The sequence below is a fragment of the Lichenostomus cassidix genome, chromosome 4A, assembly GCF_008360975.1.
Source record: "Lichenostomus cassidix isolate B80296 chromosome 4A, HeHo_3.0, whole genome shotgun sequence".
NCBI classification, from domain to species: domain Eukaryota; kingdom Metazoa; phylum Chordata; class Aves; order Passeriformes; family Meliphagidae; genus Lichenostomus; species Lichenostomus cassidix.
In genome coordinates this window covers 1,525,261-1,544,766 of record NC_139485.1, presented here as the reverse complement: position 1 = coordinate 1,544,766, position 19,506 = coordinate 1,525,261, and the positions used below count along the sequence as shown (strand labels likewise).

Below are 19,506 nucleotides of genomic sequence, written 5' to 3'. Positions count from 1 at the left end.
GACACAACCACACAAACACAGGACTGGACAGGAGCTGGTTGATTCTTAACTCCCCAAGCACCACATTCTGGAAAACCCAACTCATCAAGGACAGCCTCACCTGGTAGGCAAAGGCTATCTCCCTACCCTGCTTTGAAATCAGTGACAAGTCTCACTTTACAGCCCCAGGTATCAGGTGTACAAATGTCTTTGCCCTCAGCAGCAAACAACTCCTTGAGGAATCTTCTGCACTGCTTTTCAGTAATATCAATCCAGTTTCTGGTTGTCTGAAGGTTTGATGTCCCAGAGAGGCCCATGATAGCTGCTGTGCCTTCATCCATCGCAGCATTCTGAGATATCCAGCTCAGGAAGGCAGGTCTGAATTGCACTAAATTGCCTTTAGGCACATGAAAAAACTCATCTGGTGTTTCTAGAAAATCCCAGTGACTGCCATGTGCCTGGTCTGCTCTCAGGCTGGGGCTTTTCACCCAGAGAGGCACTTCTAGGGATCACACTGAGAACTCCTAGGGGGCTGACACCTGCCTACACCCTACTCTGGCCTCACAAGGTTGGCTTAGAACCCTCAGAAATCACAAGGTGCCTTCTAGACACACAGACACCTTTCTGCTGCCTTCCCCCTCAACAGCAAGAACCAAAAATCATCCTTTCTCTGCATCCAGAGCCACTCCACGCCAACCAGCAGCCCACACTGAGCCCAGGCTAGCACACAGGGATGCTCTGCAGGAGCTACAGCAGTTGGGTGATGTTTGGAGTCCAGTTTCACTGGGAATGCTGCTGTTGCTGTAGGTGTTATCCTGCATTTGTGCAGCTCAGCCTGGGCCTGGCTGGTCCTCATCTCATACCCAAGACTTGAACCCATAGCTGATCAATGGCAGCCCAGAGGGACACTAAACCAAGCAGGCCGAGCTGAAGGGACACAGGGAGCACATTCCCTGTCTGGCCCATGCACAGTGTCCCCAGCATGGCTTTGCCCTGCAAAAGGGGCTGTCAGCTCCCATTGCTCACGCTCCAGGGGCTGCTCGAGCCGGCCACACTCCACTGGGCCACGCAGGGAACCAACATCACATCCAATTAGCATCACTGCTGATGAGCTTTTCATCTCCTGCCTGTGCCCCACCACTCTCCCCGGCTGTGGGGATGGGGCTGTGCTCACACAGGTGGCCATACAGCCATGGCTCCTCTGCCTTCCCACCCTGCTCTCCCCAAGGATACACTCACCTCTTCTTTTAGGGTTCAGAACTCAGCAGAGCACAAGCAGTTAAAGATTCCCTTTGTCCCTATTTATGGAACAAAGCCTGATTTTTATTTTTTTTTTACAAGGAGCTGGGGATTGTGTTCTGAGTATTAGGCACCTTTCACCCTTTTCTATATTCTGTATAGTCTGTTCAATGTCTCCTTTTCAACAAGTGAATTTATTGCCATGGGTGGCAAAAGACTAAGGAGAAGCCACAAACAGGAAAGGACAGGACCAGTCACCCCAAAAGTGAGGGTCTGCCATCCCCTCTGAGGTGCAGCTCCAAGGATGAGCCCAGGACACCTGCAACTTCACTCACACCATGCTTTAAAACACAAACAGCTTGGGAACACGTGCAGGCAATATCCAGTTTTTTGCAGGAAATTGCACGGCATGGATATCCAAACATTGCTATCAGGCAAAAAAAAACAGCATCTGGATTTGCCAGCTCATGTCACACAAACCCAAATTCTTGATAGGTGACAGTGTTCAGCCAAGGCTGAGCAGCTTTCCACAGCTCTGGACAGCCCTGGAGCTCCACAGCAGCCAAGCATGAGGCTGCAAATCCTTGGAAAAGACAAGGATGTGAGTTCTGCAAGGCTAGGCAGCCCAGCTCGTGTTTCCTCGGTGCTGGGGTTGGTTCAAACCCTGCTCAGCTGCTGCAGGAGCTGCACAACTCCCACGCAGGCTCCACCTGCCTGCACAGGCAGGGCAGGAGCAGCCCCAGCTCCCAGCAGCTCCCCAGCATCCACAAAACCCTCTGAGCTCTCTGCATGGCACTCCAGAGCTAGACCTCTCATCTGGCTGGAGCACCAAGGCACAACCATATGCTGGAGCTTTGCTATGTGCTGACACATTTCCTTCCTGTAGTAAAATGAACTCCCATCCATAGGCTACAGCACTGCCTGGAAATCAAAATCTTTAAGGAGTCAATCCTTCCTGTCCACTCCCCTTGAGAAGCATCCAAAGTGCATTCTGAGCTGTGGTCATACCCAACCACTTGGCACACGGGCTGCAAAACACTTCAGGACATCAGAATGAAGGCAGCAAGTATTCTGACAGGTTACTGGTCCCAGTGACAGCACCTTCCCACAACCACTGTGATTCACCACTCACGTCAGCAGCGCGGAAAAAGTGACCCTTTCTTCCTTCAGAGGAAACAACAGACGTGCTTAAAAAAAATAAATTTAAGAATATGGGCTTGTCCAGCAGAAAACCTGAGCAAAACTCAATTCCTACAGAACCAGAGGGATTTTTCATTGATTTAATCCCTCTTTTTCTTGTCTGTCCTTAATCCACTCTCCCTCTCCCTCACAGGAGCAGGCAAACAAGTGCCAGCCCAGCAGTGGCACTTGCAGAACAGCTGCTATTTCACAACTACCTGCAGCAAGAAAATCAAGAAACCTGACAGAGTGTGCCAGAAATAACCTCTCTAAAAGACACAGCAACTGGGAAGGGCTGCAAAGAGCCATCCCTGGCACAGGGGCAGGTGGGTGCTTCAGTTCTGCCTGTGGGCACAGAAACACAGGTCAGGGCTGCCCCACAGCCCCCAGTGGATGACAGAACAGGTCCAGGAGGGCAGGAATGAGGCAGGAATAAAGCACTCATCAAAAACCAATCTTTATGATGCTCATGTCAAAGGCATCACCCTTGTTTCATTTGTTTCCAAGCTTGGCAGAAGCCTGTGCTGAACTTCCCTCCCAAGCTGCCCCTCCCCTGGCTCCCTCAAGGGCAGCTGGGTGTAAAACCAGAGCAGGGGCAAAGGAAGAGATAAATTTATTAAGCGTCTCACCTGGGAGCTGGGTTATATGGTGATTTTGGGGGTTGTCCTGTGCAGGGCCAAGAGTTGGACTTAAACAATCCTTGTGATTCCTTTCCAACTTGGGATATTCTAAGAACACAAAGTTCTGACCCATCTCTACAGCAATGCAGCTCCACAGCCTCCAGACCTCTTACTTAGCCAGCTCCAAACATGGTTTCCCCACACATCCATAGTTAGAAATCCCAATTTAAGCCACGTGAGGCTGAGCCCCAGCTTTCTACCACCAGCAGAAGAGCAGGTTAACACCATGCTCTGAAGGATACTTGGCTGGACTCTGCAGAAGATCCTGTCCCAGACTGCTGCTTCTCTAGAAACCCTCCTGCCCACTCAGGAAATGCTCCCATACACCCCTAACCCAGCTCCCTCCCAACCCTGTCCCACTGCCAGGGGGAGAGCTGTGCCTTTAACACCAAAATCAGGATTCCCTCTGACACACTCAAACATGTATTTAGGTGCCTAAACTGAACCCAGATTAGGGATCTCAATGTTCATCCTTGCACTGTATTCTCCTCATACAGGGGACAGAAAGAACGAGGGAAGTGCAGCACAGAGGAGTTCCTCCAACACCACCTCAATCCCTGGCTCCTTCCTGCTTCCAGCCAAGGCTGCACCTCCTTTTGTGTGTTTGAGGGAAGACAGGCAATGCTTCTGATCTTCTGAATAGCTCAAGGAGCATCTAGCACTCAGTCCATGTTCCCTGGCTACAGCACTGCACAGATCCAGGGAGCTGTCCTGCAGCATCCTGCAGCAAAGCTCTTCCCAAAAAAAATTCTTCAAGTTTTCAATCCTTTCTTGTTAAACACACTTACACTGTAGCTGTAAATAAAGGTGAGACTTTCCAGGAATCAAAGCAAGGTGCCTGCAAAGATTACAGAGTAATTATCACTCAAAACATTCAAGCCCAAAATCACAGGAATAGACTCCCTGTATTTCCCATAGACCATTTTCATGGCATTGTCCTCATCCTTTATAGGTGCAAAACCCACTGATCACAGAGGAGCTTTAAGGAGTACAAACACGCCACCCTGGGTCATGTAACTTCCATATAAGCTGCTGCTTCCTCCTATATTCTGGACAAGGGCAAACGCTTCAGAGGAGAGAGGCAAGAACTTCATTAACAGGCAATTATGGAATAACATGCATCTTCGAGAAAACTGCTTCTAGCTGTGTCAAACATGGGCTGGGTTATGCCCTGAAATGTCATTTATTTACTTCCATTTTATACAAATATTTCCACCTCATGCAACTCATTATCTTCACAAAAGTTTATTTAAACACTTGGCTTTAATTATTATGGCAAGAAGTCACAGGGACCAATTACAGACCAGAGAGAGGCCACAGAGGAGTTCCTGCCCTCGGAGAATTACAGGCACTGCTGCTGCACCCCAGAGTGAGAAAACATCAACCACTGCAGGGTCAGAAGCGAAGGTTTGGCTCTTGCTGCAGCAGATCCCTTCTGCAGGATCCCTGTTGGCAAGCACCAACCCATTTGCACAGTTCCCAGCATCAGACCTGGCAGAAGGTCCCTGTGGGTATCCCAGCTGAGGAACTCAGCTCCATCCCTCCTGGCTCAGATGTTTGCATTTACATGGGGCTTTTGTAGCCCCTGCTTCTCTTGCCCTCCAGCTCCGCTCTCCACAGATGATGTGCTGGGACAGCCCTGGCACCCTGTCTAGAGGGGCAGCACCTCACCCTAGTGACTAACAGCCTTTTTTCCTGTTTTTCCTCCCTCCCATCAGCCCACTCTTTGGAGCAGGAGCGCAGCCTATTATTCAATTTTGATTGTTTGGTGGTGGCCAGAGCCCTCCCAGCTCTGGCGCTGTGTTTGCCACTGGGAAACCCGGAATTATTGCTTTACAATAAGTAATCACAGCTGATCCAGCATTGCCTGGCACAGGCCCACGCTGGAACCCAGCAAACCTTCCAGAGGAAGGTGCTCCTGCCCATGCCAGGGTTTGGAACAAGATGTTCTTTAAGGTCGCTTTCAACCCAGACCATTCTAGGATTGTTCTGGTGGCTCTGCTGTAGATTCAGTTTGTTCACTCAAAGGGAATTAAAAAAGCAGAAGGGGGTTTAAGATCCACCATCATTCTCATTCATCATTTAAGGTCTGGACTTAAAAATCTGCCTTTGCAGGAATGGAAACAAAATGGTGTGACAACATGAAGCACCAGCTGAAGCCACCAGGGCTGAGATCTGGGATGGTCCCTCAACATCAGTCCAGGTCCAAAGAAAGCCCCACATTGTCTCATTTCAATACATTTCTCAGCTTTCATTTCAATACATTTTAACACAAGCCTTGTCTTCAAGGTCTTTTGCCTTTCATTAACTACCTCCTTGGGTACCTGAAGAGATAATTCATGGGGAATATCCCCCCAAAATGAACCAGATCCATCTGGCTTTGGAGAGACCCTACACAGACTGTACTCTGCCATTCCTTACACCATTTAACCAAATCTAACTCTGAAATTTAACTGAAGGACTGAGGAAAAGCTGCCCCAGGAACTGCTGCTCAAAGCTCCCAGCTCAGAGCAGGAGAGCCCCTGGGAGAAACCAGGTCTGTGCAAAAGGTTCTTATCGCTTCTCTAAAACTGGAGCAGCAATAACAGGAAGAAATTGTTTTGGCAGGACTTTACACCATATAAAGTCAACTCATCAGCCAGTGGTGTGTAAAATCCCCCTGGAAAACACAGAGAGATGGAGAGCACAGGGTGCACAGTGCATCCCCCAGGCTCACGTGGGCTCCCAGGCACCCACCCCAGCCATGCTCAGCATTCCCACACCATGGAGCACAGAGCACTCTGTGCAAATGCCAAGACCACCACCCTGAGCCCTGCTGCCTCTCCCAGCTTTGCCCATGATCCATAGGTGGATGCTCCCAGTGTGACTGCAGAGGGACACAGGCTGTGCTGCCTGCCTGCTCCCTCAGTCAGAGCCTTTTCCAAGCTCCAGCACACAGTGTGGAAACCAACTTTAGGACGTGCTCTGCACCCAGGAATGTTGTCCAACTCCCTACAGTGCAAGGGAGGGATGGGAAGATGATAATGGACTCTGGGGCTGCTTGATGGGAAAAGCCCTTTCAGTGCAAATCCAATGCCTTGTGCTCCTCAAAAAGCTGGGGAATGTTCTCTTCCTCATCCTCCTCCTCCCTCGCCATGTGCTGCCACCCTGGTGCCACCCCCTGCACCAGCCTGGCTGAAGGAGGCTGGGTGGTGCCTGGTGAAGCCCAAATTCCCAGCCAAAGCTCCAGTCCAGAGGCTCCACGGCGACCCCGCTGCAGCGGGACAAGTGACCTCCCACCACTGCAGTGACACCGTTCCCTGCCGGGGCAGCCGCTCACATCGCTGCCCTTGTTCCCACACAATGGGCACTTCTTACCGCCACGAGCGCAACGGGGCAGCTTTAAACCCATTAATGCTCTCTCAAACAAGCCCCGAGTGTGCGGGAGGCCCCCGGCAGACAATGGCAGCCCAGTGGCAGCGGGACGGCATCAGCTGGTGCCCTGTGCCAGCGTGAGAGGAGCAGCGGGAGCAGCCGAGCCCCAGCCCCCGCCGGTGCGGGACACAGCCCGGCTGCTGCCAGGCTCGCCGTCCCTCTGCCAGGCACGTGGCGGCACGGGCGGCACAGGAGCCGCTCGGTTCCCTTCCCATGCCAGCACAGGCTGCTCAGCCGCCCTGCTCCACAAAGCCAGCACAGCCCTCCCCCTGCAGCCTGCCGAGCGAGGATCTCCGCGGTGCAGCTCCTGGCTGCACAGGGCTCAGAGCTGCTCACACCGCACTGGGACAGAACTCCAGCAGCAAACTGCCTGCCGCTGCAGGGCAGCTCTGTGCTCTGGGTGGGATATCTGCACAGGCTCCCCAGGGCTTCACCGGGGCAGCAAAAGCTCACCAAAATTCCAAGCTGAATTCTGCCCTGGCGTGCGGCTGCAGAGGAATGTCACACATGGAGCTTTGCTCTTTACACCTGCCCTGGTCTGCCGCTTTCCCTCTTTCGGGCTGGCAGCCAAAAGGGAATGAAAATCCCAGGGTGAGTGAGCAGCCATCCCTGCAGTGAGGGGGAGAACAGTTTGGACAGCAAAGCTTTCGGATCCTGCCGCTCCTGCCGGCAGCCAAAACATCCCAGGCAGCCTTGCCTGAGAGGAGCTGTGGCTCACACGGGTGAGTGAGGAGCAGCTTTTGCAACCCCGAAAGCACGGCCTGGGAAAAGCAGCTATCGCTGCCAACCATCTAAGCCACAGAGATTAGTTAACGGGAAAAGGCAAAGTGAAAGCAAACACAGGCAGAGCAGCTTGCTCCAACACTCCGATAAGAAACTGAGGCACGGCCAGGTGAACAGGCGGCCTTGGTCACGCCACGAGACTGTGGCAGGTGACAGCAGAGCTGCCACGTGCTCTGCCTGCCTGCACGCCCGAGTGCTGCTCAGCCACGGGTGCTGGCAGCTCAAAGGCAGCGCCTGGTGGGTTCTGCATCCCCCAAACCCTGATTTCACACCCCTCCAGATGTGTCTGCCACACACCACCTGGCTACACACCGTGTCCATGGCACACCACCCACAGCCAGGAGCACACTAAGCAGCAAAATACTGCAAACTGCAACGGAGGACTGACTATGCCCTGCCTAATCTTCGCTCCAAGTTTTCCTTAACCCCGAGGTTTCCCATGAAAAACCAGAGAGGCGGGTTTGGGCAGAAACACAGGGATCTGGGCTAAGCGTGAACTCTGCACAAAACCAACTCTGAGCTCTGCTGCTCCTCTGGCAGCCCTGGCTACTCCACCACATCCTTTAGCACAGCGAGACATTGGAGGATGTGAGCAAGCCCGAATCCTGCCCCTGCCCCAAACAATAGGCTCCGCAATAATGGTGCAACCAGAATTTCCTGTGCGGCGGCGCGCGCCAGCTCCCGGGAGAAACCACCATGGGAAAGCTCTGCCACGAGAACACAGCGTCAGGGCAGCTCCTCCAGCCTCCTGGCCATGCTGGGGTGTTCCTCTGGCAACAGGCAAGGCACCACAACTGAGCCCAGGCTGGGAAGCAGGAAAAAAACCACACCAGCAGCTCGGAACAGAAGCCATCCTGCCCGGGAATGGCTGTGGATAATCCATTATCACAGCGGCCTTTTGCAACATCTAGACCTGGCTTTTCTCTCACGGATGTTTCACACCCTGCAGTGCTTGGGAAAGCAGCACGGAGCAGGCTGGGGTTTGGGAGGCTCTGAGCTCAGCTCAGCTGGGGTAAACCTGAGCAGTGCAGGAGCCTCATGGAAATGTGTCCATCTCTCCTGGAAAGATGGCACAGGTGCAGCGAGCACAGAGCAGCCAACAGCATCAGGAAGCAGAGGCAGCAACTGCTCCCAAAATGCTTCAGTGGTGACCTGTGGAGCTTCTACCTGGAATGAGGGATGAACACAGCCTGCTATCCCAAACGCAGAGAAAAGCCAAGGACAAACTCCTACAGCAAAACAGGAATAGTGGATGATCCCACAGTGGAGCAGGGGAAGAGTGCAAGGAGCTCCTGAGAAGAAAGAGGGGCAGAGCCAAGGTATGATGAGCTGGCCACAGCCTCTGCTCTCCATCACCCTGCACCACTGAGGGGGAGAGAGGGAAGAAACTGGGAGAGAAGCTGAGCCTGGGAAGAAGGGAGGGATGGCAGGAAGGTGCTCTCAAGATTTGGTTGTGTTTCTGCACACCTTCCCCATCACCCCGGGAAGCCCATCAGTGTGGATGTGCAGAGAGCTAAGCATTTACTGCAGAAGGAAAAAGCTCAGGAAACAGGTGGTGGCACCTGAGCCTGGCTTAGCATCAATCCTGAACAATTTGGGATGCTCCAGGACCTCCGTGAGGCCTCCTGGAATGAACACAACTGGCCAAATTGTTACAGCTGGATTTAGCACATAAAACTGTACCCCAGCAGCTGGCACATCAAAGAGGAAACAGGAAAGCAGGAACAAGAGGTTTTCACCCCATTGCTTCCATCAGCTCACCTAACTTGTCTCTGCCTTTTTCTCCCCAGGGCTGAAGAGGGGATGAGGTTCTATCCATGCAGCAGCTCCCACCAGCTGAGGTTGTGGCCAAGCACCAGGGCAGGGCTGTCCCCAGCAGCCTCTTAAAATAAGCCCTGTACCTGCAGCAGGTAAATGTTTAAGGACAGAGAAAGCCTCAATCCCAGCATTAAGGGTTTGGCATGGGGACAGAAGAGGTGAGGACAGAGATGGTGAGGCTGGAAAGCACACACTGCCTGGGACCCTAAATCCAACACACCCCACACGAGGAAATAACCCCCAGAGCCCCAGAACAGCTCCTTGGTGCCCCAGTGAAGGACTGGCTTTACTGGGCAGGGCTGGGTCAGGATGAGCAATGGGCAGCTCAGCAGCACATTCCTTCAGAGGGGACAGCGAGCTGTGGGCTCCAGACCCTCTTTCCAGAAATGAAGAGTGGAGAAACCTCATGCAAGAACACCAGAGCTCTCAAAGCTCAACCTACAGCAAGCAACAATTACTGGGAGATAACTGGAAAACGCATTTTTAAAGGGTTTCCTCAGAAAAAAAAAATCCAATGCTACTCCAGAGTTTCTTATTTTAACAACTACTTGGAGCCAGCAGGCTGCAGTGGGACAGGGAACTGTCTGCAGTGGGAGTGGGAACTGGTCTCCTTGCACTCAGCCCTCAGCACTAAATGACCCCAAAATTCATTTGTTAGTGTTTATTTGCACAAGAATTTTCCCCAAAAGCCCGTGGTTCCCAGACATGCCTAATTCTCCAGCTGAGCTCACCCTGCTCAGCTCCCCGCCACCAAAATCCTTTGTGATGTTTGCAAAATGCCCCCTTCTGGCAAATTCTCACTTGGGTTTTCAGGTCAGACTATGCAGATGAAGAAAACTACAGTAAATCTGTCATTTAACGGAAAATTAATACAGTGTCCTAATGTCAGCACCAACCCAGAAATAACCTCCTTCCCACAGCTATTGCGTGCTGGATGCAAAAAAGCCAAACACAACAAACCTTTAATAAAAGATTCCCCACAAAAATCAAAGTTGGTGAGGCTTGTGCCCTGAAACAAGGCTGGCAGGAGGCCACAGGGCAGCACACGAGGTGACATCCCCAGCTCATGGTGCCAGCAGAAACCTGGCCCATGGAGGGGGGGCAGGGTGGGAGCAGCACCCTGAGGAAGAGGAATTTTATTAAGTCAGCTGATACCTGTGCAAAAATTGGGGAAATCTTTGGGATCAGAAGACACAAACAGCTGGATGAACACAGGCAATTCAGAGCGTTGGGTTGCACTAATTAACCGAGGGGTTTTCAGCTCCTGGACTCAGATCCTTGGGATCCCCAAACCTATTTCTGAGGCTTAGTAAGGTAAATTGAAAATCAAACCCATTTTCAAACTTCACCTGGAAGTTTCACAGGAGCCTGCAAGGCAGAGAGAATAAAAAACCACTGACCAGGATGGCTAAGAGCAATTAGCACTCAGGAAAAGGAGTGGTGACAGTGGGCAGGAGACTCCAGTGGGAACCAGAATGGGAAAAAATAACATTTAAAACAGGGTGCGGATGAACCAAAAATGCAGCAAAGGACCAGAAATCAACCAGTCGCACCTGTGGCTTTTAGTACACAGGATCAGGAACTGCAGTGTCCAGACTCATCTTTCCAAAGCAGACATTTCTGCAGCACTTCCAGCTGAATTCATCAGGAGCCTCCCCCAAGGAGAGGAGGCCTTTTCCCTCCCCTTGCCTGCACACAGTTTGATGATGCACCTGCCTCATCCTCCTCCCAGGAGCAGCTTCTTCCCTTGGACCACAGGGCTCCCATCCCACCTGTGCCAGCCATGCCACAAGCCAGAGCTCCTGGGAGTGCCACCTGGACCAGCTCCTTGTGCAGGAGGAGAGCAAGGCAGCGAGGTCACTGCCACCCCTGAATGACAGAGCCCACCCTGAGGCCACGGTGGGCATTCAGTGTCACCCAGGAGGACACAAGGGCTTGCTCTGTGTGGCTTCCATTCCATAACTGCCCCGGATAAAACAGATTCTGGGTAGCAGTGTCCCCCTCTCCACCCCAACACAAACACCCCATCCACTCTCCTTGCAAATTAGGAATCAAACCAATTCCAAGAAATCACAGGAATCAAACCAATTCCAGGAAAATGAGGTGGCACAGCAGAAATTCAGCACTCCCAGTCCCTGATGGTCAGTCAGGGACCAAATGCCACCGGAATGAGCCGTCCTGCCAGCCCTGGGCACCCTCAACTCAGGAGCAAGGCACCCAAACCCTCTGTGCAGGAGCTCCAGCAAAGCATCCACCTGCTCCAGCACTTACAGTAACAGACCTAAATTTGGCACTTTTACTCTCCTCGAAGCCAATCAGAGCCGATACCATGGAGGGAGTGAGCAGCATTCCATAAATACTTGATTTAAACAGTTACAGGACGTTTAGATCCGGCAGAGTGAGGGTTTAGGAACCTGTTACCAGCCAGCCCCGGGGGACTGGAGGTGACTTGGGTCCCGCTGGAGCACGGAGCTGTGCCAGCCCTGCCGAGATCTGTCGTCACTGCGGGGAAGGAGTCGTGCCTTATTTTATAACAAAACACGAGGGAGGAGCAGGGAGGTGCTATCAGCCATTAATCCCGGTCTTTTGAAATCGCTCATCTCGTAAGTGTTCAGATGTAAAACAAAGCCACGAAGGTGGAGGTGGGAACAGGAACCCTCCAGCCAGGCTCTGTAAACACCTGAGTAAGGCTTTCTCACTCACCGAGGCTAACCCATCAGCTTCCCCAAGAGCACTAAAACCAGTCAGCAGTGAACGCTCCCAGCCACGGAACTCCCACCAGAGCCCACAGAAATGTTCTCCTGGACTCCAAATCGCCTTGATTCAATCCGGGCGAGCAATGACCCAGTTCTTCGGGAGTTGGCACGAGTGTAAACCAGGTTCAAACCGCTCCATTCTGACAGACGCGGGGGAAAACAAACCCAGACCTGGGCCCGCTGCAGGAACTGCCCCGCTCAGCTCCGAGCTGGTGCTTCCTCAGCAGCTCCCACACAGCCAAAAAACCCCAACAAAGAGAAAAGATTCCCACGTGATGTTCTATAAAACAAGCGGGGTTTTGCCAAACTAATCCGAATTTCGCGGCTTTGTGTCCGTTCTGGGGGACAGCAGGGTTTGCCCGGCAGGTACCCGCGCGGGGGTGGCACAGATTTGTGGAATCAGAACACAAAGAGAGGTGATGGCACCCTTTGCTCTCATTAAGGTCGCGGTCCCGGGGGTGACCCCAGTGCCACAGCGGGCCGGGGGTGGGTCGGGGGTCCCGGTGTCCCAGCCAGCCCCGCTCCTACCTCGCTCACCGCATGGCCTCGGCGCCGCTCGCTCACGCGGTCCCGGCGGTCAGGGCAAAACTCAGCGCTGGCGTCGGAAAGTTGAAATGTTAAAAAAAAATAAAATAAAAAAATTCGAAAAAGTTTTAAAATACCAAAAAGAATAATAAAAATGTTAAAAGCGCCTGAAGGTGCGAGCTGCTCGAAGGAACACGAGTCAAACAGCAGAAGCAGCCGGCGGAGGGGCTGCGAGCCCGGCGGCCGCCCCGGAGCCGCTCCCGCCGCCGTCCCGCCCGTGCCCGGGCGCGCTCCCCGCCGGCCCCGGCCCGGAGCCCCGGCAGGGCCGGCGGAGCTCTCAGGGGGCGGCGGCGCGGCCCCCCCCGAGCCGGGCTCGGGCCGCCCCCGGGGCCAGCGGGGGCCCGCGGGCAGCGGGGTTCGGGGGGCGGCCGCCGGGGCCCGGCCGCGCTGCTCCGCCGCCGCCGCGCATCCCCCGCAGCCCCGGCCCGTCGGGGCCCGCCCGGCGCCGCTCCGAACGGCACCGACGGCGAGCGGCACGGGGCAGAGGCGGCGCTCCGTGCGGTGCCGGGCCGGCCGCGCTGCGAGCCGAGGGATCGCTGTGGGATCGCTGAGGGATCGCCGAGCGCCCGCCCGGCTCGGCCCGGCCCCGCCCGCCCCGGCCCGAGCTGTCCCGCCGGCACTGCGGGGCTCAACGGGGCTCAACGGGGCTCGGCGGCGATGCCCGCAGCGCAGCACCCGCGGGTCGCTGTCCCCGCCGTGTCCCCGCCGTGTCCCGCTGCCCCCGCCCCGCTGCGGCGAGAAGAACAATCGGAGGAAGCGCAGCCCCGTCCCGTCCCGTCCCACGCTCCCCCAGCCGCGCGGGCTGAGGCGCAGGAGGGGCGCTGGGCGCTCCCCAGGCTCTGTCCCCCGAAAGGTGCCTGCCCAGCTCCGGCCATGCAGGGGCTGCGACAAGATCCCCTCAGGTCCCTTGCAGCCCCCAAGCCATGGCAGCAGGGGACACCTGGCCTCGGGCATACCCAACAGCGGCTCCTCCAGCCCTGCTGAGCAGCCCTCAGGCGGCAATTAAAAGTTATCTCACTTTTATCCAAGTTTCTTATTCCCCCATGGAGTTGCTATTACAAGTTATTGTCTAATTTCCAGCTTCTTTTATTCCCTGGTTTTGGGAGGAAGACCCCTTCTTTCCCTGCATGGATAGAGCTTCTACAGAGCCACAAACCCACCTGGGCAAACCCAGCTGGTTTGGGTCTGACCAGCTTCAGATCACCCTCTGAAACCACCTGGAGAGACAGCACTGAGCTGGACCAGCCCATTCCCATAGAACATGGAATCATATATGCTGGCAAAGCCCTCTCAGACCACCGAGTCCAAATGTTCCTTCTGCACTGCCAAGGCCACCACTGACCCATGTCCCCAAGTGCCACATCCACGCCTTTTTTGAACACTGAAAGCTTCAAACAACGAGGCAGAGCTTTCCTACCCTGACCATGCATCCCCCTCTCCTCCATCCCGATCCAGAGGTGTTCTCATAGGGAGAAATACGAGTTCACACAAATAAAAGAATTGCTTTTGTTTCAAGAAAAAAGGAACGCTTTAGAACATTAAAAATATTACAGGGAAATGAAATAATTATTTAGACAAGGCTTAGTGGATTTAATTGCTGCTTTTCCATCGTGTTTAATTGGTGTTTTAGGTTCTATTAGCAGTGTTTCCCATGGAGAGGCAGGTGTGTGCCACAGAGCAAGGCTGTTATTAATAGGATAACCACAATTAAGTGTAATTGGGAGCATCATATCAATCACTCCGTGGAGCAGCACAAGCACAGAGTTTTCCACCTGTTTTTCCAATGGTTTCCATGATGCATCAAAGGCAGAGAAAACACTTGAAATTCAGGCACAGGCAGCAAGAAACTCCTTAACTTTCTGTGCCATCGGCCCATTCATGGGGAATTAATCTGAGGCCAAAATTCCATCCCAGTTCCTCCCAGAAACCAACGGGAAGCACCCACAGTGCTGTTTCCCTGGGAATCAGACACCTGGGACTGGGGAAATGGGGGCTCTGCTCCAAATTGCGTTTTCTGTTCCCACTTGGAACATTAAGTTGTGTCATCTCCTGTTTTCCTCCTTGTGGGAAGCAGCTAAAAGCTTCCTTTTCCAGGAAAAGTGAAAATCTGAGGGGGTCACACAGCTGCATAAGCTGGGCTTGATGAAAACCTTCAGATGCTTTGAAAAAAAAATAAAAGGAAAAAAAAGAAAAATAAAACCCACAATAAGCACAAAGTCCAGGGGCAGCAACACTGACACGCCCATGGGGATGAGTGTAATAGCTCACAACCCCCAGCCCCTTTCCCTGCTAATCCCCAGTTTTTGTGATGTATCAACCCTGCAATTTTAAACACAACCCACCAGACAGGGCCACGGGGTGACCTCCCCAGTCATCCCTTCATCCCTCCTCACCTCTCCCCCAGCAGATGCTTTGCTTCCAGTGCCATCGAAGGACATAACCGCCCAGGGCCATCTAAACACAACTCCTTAAATATCTCTGAAGTGCGAAAAGGACAAAACAAAAACGATAAGGAACGAGCAGCTTCTTGGAAACCCAAACAACGTTTCTGCAGTGATGGAGGAGTCACCAAATGTGCTTCTCTAATTAAGATGTCCCCACTGCTTCCTGCTGGGATGCCTGTGGGGAGCTCAGCCCCACAGAACTGCTGCTGCCTTGTCGAGGAGACCCCAGGCTTCTGCAGGGGTTCAGATTTACAGCTGGGTGGGGTCAGGAGGGGTTGCAAAACACCCTGGTTGAGAAGAAATGGGTTTTGAGGAGCCTCTTCTGGTCGGTGCCCAGGGGAGGGGTTGCCATGGTGTCACCCCATCGCATAGCCTGGAGTCCTTGCCACTGTCCAGACCCACCACCCTGTTGGTCTCACACCTCTCCACACATGTGGGCACTGAAATCAAGGAAAACACGAGATTATGGACTCACAGACCCTCATTTTCAATTCATACCCCGTGAGCAGGTGCTGCAGGCTCATTCCCCTGCCCAGAAGGGTTAGGCACTTCCATAATCCTCATTTATCCCTTAGCTTTTACCTGTGAAAGGTCCGGGTAGTCTCTTGTCTCCTTTCATTTTCTATTGCATTTAGCTGAAATACTCCCAGCTGAGATGGGACACCTGGCCCAGCACCCTCCCACCTCAGCGGGGCAGCAAGTCAGAGAGGTCCCAGCTGGGCACAGGCTGTGGGTTTGCCAGGATAATCACTTGTGCCATGCCCTGATCCAGGACAGGGAATCCCAGGAACTCCCCTCGACCCTCACTATGGCACAGACGGGGAGAGAAACACTCACCCACCCCACGCCTGGGAGTCAAACCCAAGCAGCCTCCTAAAACCAGGCGATTTCCCCACCGTGTTGTTTTTCTGGTGCTCCCTCTGACTCCCAGCATGGACAAACACCTGTAGCTGGGCAGGACTTAGACTTGAGGCTTAGGTGATGCTGGTGTGTGACACAGGAGACAGGCACTGGGTGGCTTAGCCCAGCACCTATTTTCAGAGCCAACAGTTAATTCATTCAGTGGCCCACAGGCCGGGTGAGGTGGCCCTGACAAGCTCCGGGGCACAGATGGGGACAGATTCCCTTTAGCCAGCACCTGTGTGATGCCAAGTGAAGGGCAGTGGGCTGGAGACATATCCCAGTGCCCAGCAGCAGCACTGATTTCATTTTTTAAATAAAGCTCAGCCCTTTGGCTCCAGCCCCACCGGACTGGGGTGCAGGGGGAGGTGTCCCCAGCCGGGGCAGGGGATGGGTGTCCTCACCCCGCAGTGCCACCCAGGGCTTGCTTCCCCAGAGATAAGATAAGGCAGCTCCGCCCTCAGCAGGAGATAGAGACTGGTTTTTCCTCCTCCCAAAGTCTGAATGGCTGGAGGATGGGGCAGAGAAAAGCTCTGCTCATCACCAAACCGCACTCGTTACCGCCCGATTCGTGCTGTAATGAGCTCATTGTGTCCCCCTGCTCCACCCCGGGGCTTATTCAGGGCTGACGCCTGGCCTTGCCCTGGGCCTTGCTTATTCCTTGTCCGCAAGGGTAATTTTTTAGGGAGGGGAAAGAGCCTGGCAGTGCAATCCTGGACCGACACAGAGCTCTCACAGCATCACCCACACCACCTGAGCCCAGCGGTGACAAACCACAGCAGCAAACAAATTCAGGGTGAGAAACCTGCAGGAAAGGTGAGAGCTGAGCGTGAGGCACATCACTGGAGCTGCTCTGCTTCCAGGAAATTTTCCCTGCTGCAGCTCCTGGCTGCTTCTCTGTAACTCAGCAGAGTTTGCAGGGTGTTTCGCGGTGTCTCCGTTTCTCTGGCCGGTGCTTTCGGGAGCGATGCGCTGCTCCATCGGCGGAGGTTTCTACACGCGGTGCTGCTCAAGCATCACTGCAGGGCTCTCCTTCCATCCCAGAGCACGTCCTTGACTCCAGCGCCATCCTCATGGCTCTGCTCCGCCCAGGAACACGCCGAGGAGGATCTTGTCTTAACAAGAAACCAACTGGCACAGGAGCAAAGAACAAACAACAACGCGAATTCAGACATCCCCCAGATCCTCCCCACGCCGAGGAGAGACACAGCCCGTGCTCTGCCCCGCGCCAGGCTTTGGGGTTTGCGGGAGAAGCTGCTCTCTGCCGAGGTGAAGCCCCGAGGTGTGCTTGGGGTCAGGGCTACAGCCCCGGGAAAGCATCCACTTGGAGCAGGGCAGGAATGCCACAAAGGACTGACCCCAAATCTACAGGGAAAGGTGCCTTCTTTCCCCCCTTTCACCCCAAAGAACAGCCCTCTCAACCTCCTTCCATCTTTCTAAGCTGCTGAAACATGCCTTAACAGTCCTTCTCCCTCTTGTATGCCCAGAATTCCCATTCTTCAACGCTTTTTCCCAAACTGGATTCTCCCAGAGCCACCACCCAGCCCCTGAGCCCAGCCACAGCCTGGGCTGGACGAGAATGACAGGGAGCAACAGGCCAACCCCGAGCAGCAAGTGGGAAAACAAGGAAACATTTCCATGTATTAACTTCATTTCCTCCGTTTCCTCCGGCCTGGCAGCCTCACAGGGGGTTATTAATAGCTCGGGGTGGATGAGAGCCATGGCTGGGGCTCCAGGATCCCAGTGCCTGCCCAACACCCTCTGTGCTAGAGGGGATGATCCTGGTGGGATCCACTCAGTGAGCTCACAGCAAACCACTCCATTCACTGAACCCCATCTCTTGCAAATACCTCCCAGGAAAGCAGCGTTGAGGGAAGAGCAGGGAAACACCCAAACTCTCCCTGTTTCCCCAAGTTAGGATTCTGGGAGCTGCACTTTTAACGTCAAACCTGCTGCACTCTCATTAATTCCTGTTTGGGGAGGAGGAAGCTGTGGTCTCCTGCATTTGCAAAGCAAATTGTGCTGGGGCACGGCAGAGGGAGCAGAGAGGGGCAGCCAGAGTGACACGATGGGACCCAAAGACCCATTTCCCCCCAGCTCCAGCTGAACCACCTTGTTGTGCATCCTTTGCTGTTCCCAGGCTGTCCCTCCCCTTGGGGACACATTTCTCCAGTGACACTCTGCCACTGCTCATCCCAGGGAGGGGGTGGCACGTGTGGGACCACTGCCCCGAGCCAGGCTGGGTTAGACCTGGGATCAGCAGCAGGAACCCCGCGGCTGTCCCCAGCCCAGCTCCCCCTCTCCAGGGCTGCCAAACCATTCCCCCAGCTCGGCAGCTCTGCCCGGGCCAGTCCCAGCTCGCTGCAGATGGCACGGGCTGCCAAGGCAGAGCAGGGAGCACCCCGGGGACATTGCTGCTGCCTGACTCACGCTCTGCAGCGGCTCCGGGAGCGGGCAGAGCCACCGGGACACCCTCCCGGCGGGACAGCTCCTGCCCGGCCGCTGCAGAGAGGTGGCAAACACGATGGGAGGTTGGCAAAGAGCCCCTTCATCTCCGGATCCTCCAGAAACATCTCCCGAGGATGATTTGTCTCTTCTGTGGGCTCTGCAGTTGTGCTGATCCAGCAGGGGAAAGGGGAGAGCAGAGGGTCCCAGCACCCTGCAAAATGCTGCAGCTGCCTTGAAAGAAGCAGGTGTAAAACCAACCTGCAGCCTGGAAAAATACTGAAGCCTGGAAGAAAGAATTTCTTTTACCCAGCCAGCTCTGAGTCCCCTGGGCCATGGAGTTCCACCGAGTGCTGGTGGAGGTAAAACCCTCTCTGGAGAAAACCCCTCATTCCAAATGGAAGCCTTCAGAGTGATGGAGAGTCTCCCACCCACCTCGGGTGCCTCTGGAAATGCTGTCCCCGTGTTTGGGGGAGGTTCCTGCCCCCCTGGCTCTGCCCTGAGCAAACTTCAACACCCCAGCGGCAGCACGACCACTCCCAGGCAGACTTTGGAAAGGTTTCCTGGAGCGCTGGCAGCTCCTCCTGGAATGGGAAGACAGACCCGCAATCCCCAGGAAAGCCTTGCAGAGGAAGGGAGTGGCTGAGCTGCTCCAGCTCCATCCCGGAGGTGATGGATGGAGCTCCTTCAGCAGCACCACAGCCCGCGGGTTCCTGCCTCGGGTTCACACCTCCAGCTCCCCCAAACCCAGCCAGGGGGACACCCAGCACCCCCAGTGTGCAGCTTGGCTGGCTGACACAGCTTGTGGCACAAATACCCTTGGACACTTCAGCTTCACAATTCCCTGCTGTGGTGTCATTTCTTGCAGTAAATAGTGAGGAAGGACATGCAGGGCACATCAAGGCAGGATTAGAATGACAGGAAGGGTGGCAGTGTGGATGAATAAATGTAAATATAGGTATTATTTTCATTTATGTTATGTTTTTATCTCTATCTGTGCAGTTACTGCTGTAAATAACCCCTTCCACCCCTCACCCCCATACCTGGGGTGTGTTTTGAGCCCTGATTGAACTTTCAGTACTGGAGCTGCTGCTTGCCCAGCCTTCCCTGATCCCACATCCTTCCCAACCCCCCCTGCACCCCTCGATGTTGGGTTTTACCCTGGCTCCAGCACCTGAGCAGTGCAGCACCCCCAGCAGTGCAGGAACAGCTGGGCCTGGGGGCGTTTTGCAGCAGCAAAAGGAATAAAAATGTGGTTTGTGCTTGGCACAGGAGGCTCAGGCA

The 19,506-nt window shown here is 54.3% G+C and overlaps 1 protein-coding gene and 1 long non-coding RNA gene across 7 annotated transcripts in view; both read right to left on the bottom strand.

The window, feature by feature from the left end:
• ARHGEF9 (Cdc42 guanine nucleotide exchange factor 9) overlaps positions 1-13,143 on the bottom strand; it is a 201,731-nt gene extending 188,588 nt beyond the window's left edge. For 2 of the 6 annotated variants that reach the window (XM_085060021.1, XM_085060022.1), the window contains exon 1: positions 12,377-13,140. The gene's annotated coding sequence lies outside the window, so the exon portion shown is untranslated. Of the gene's footprint in view, positions 1-12,376 lie in introns of all 6 variants that reach the window. The other 4 variants (XM_085060023.1, XM_085060024.1, XM_085060018.1 and 1 more) reach the window with 4 other exon arrangements.
• Positions 13,144-13,996: 853 nt separating this feature from the next.
• Positions 13,997-17,325, bottom strand: LOC146437258 (uncharacterized). Its single transcript, XR_014852161.1, has 2 exons — positions 14,827-17,325; positions 13,997-14,583 (listed from the first exon to the last, which is right to left on the bottom strand). It is a non-coding gene; the product is annotated as an uncharacterized LOC146437258 (long non-coding RNA).
• Positions 17,326-19,506: the final 2,181 nt, after the last annotated feature.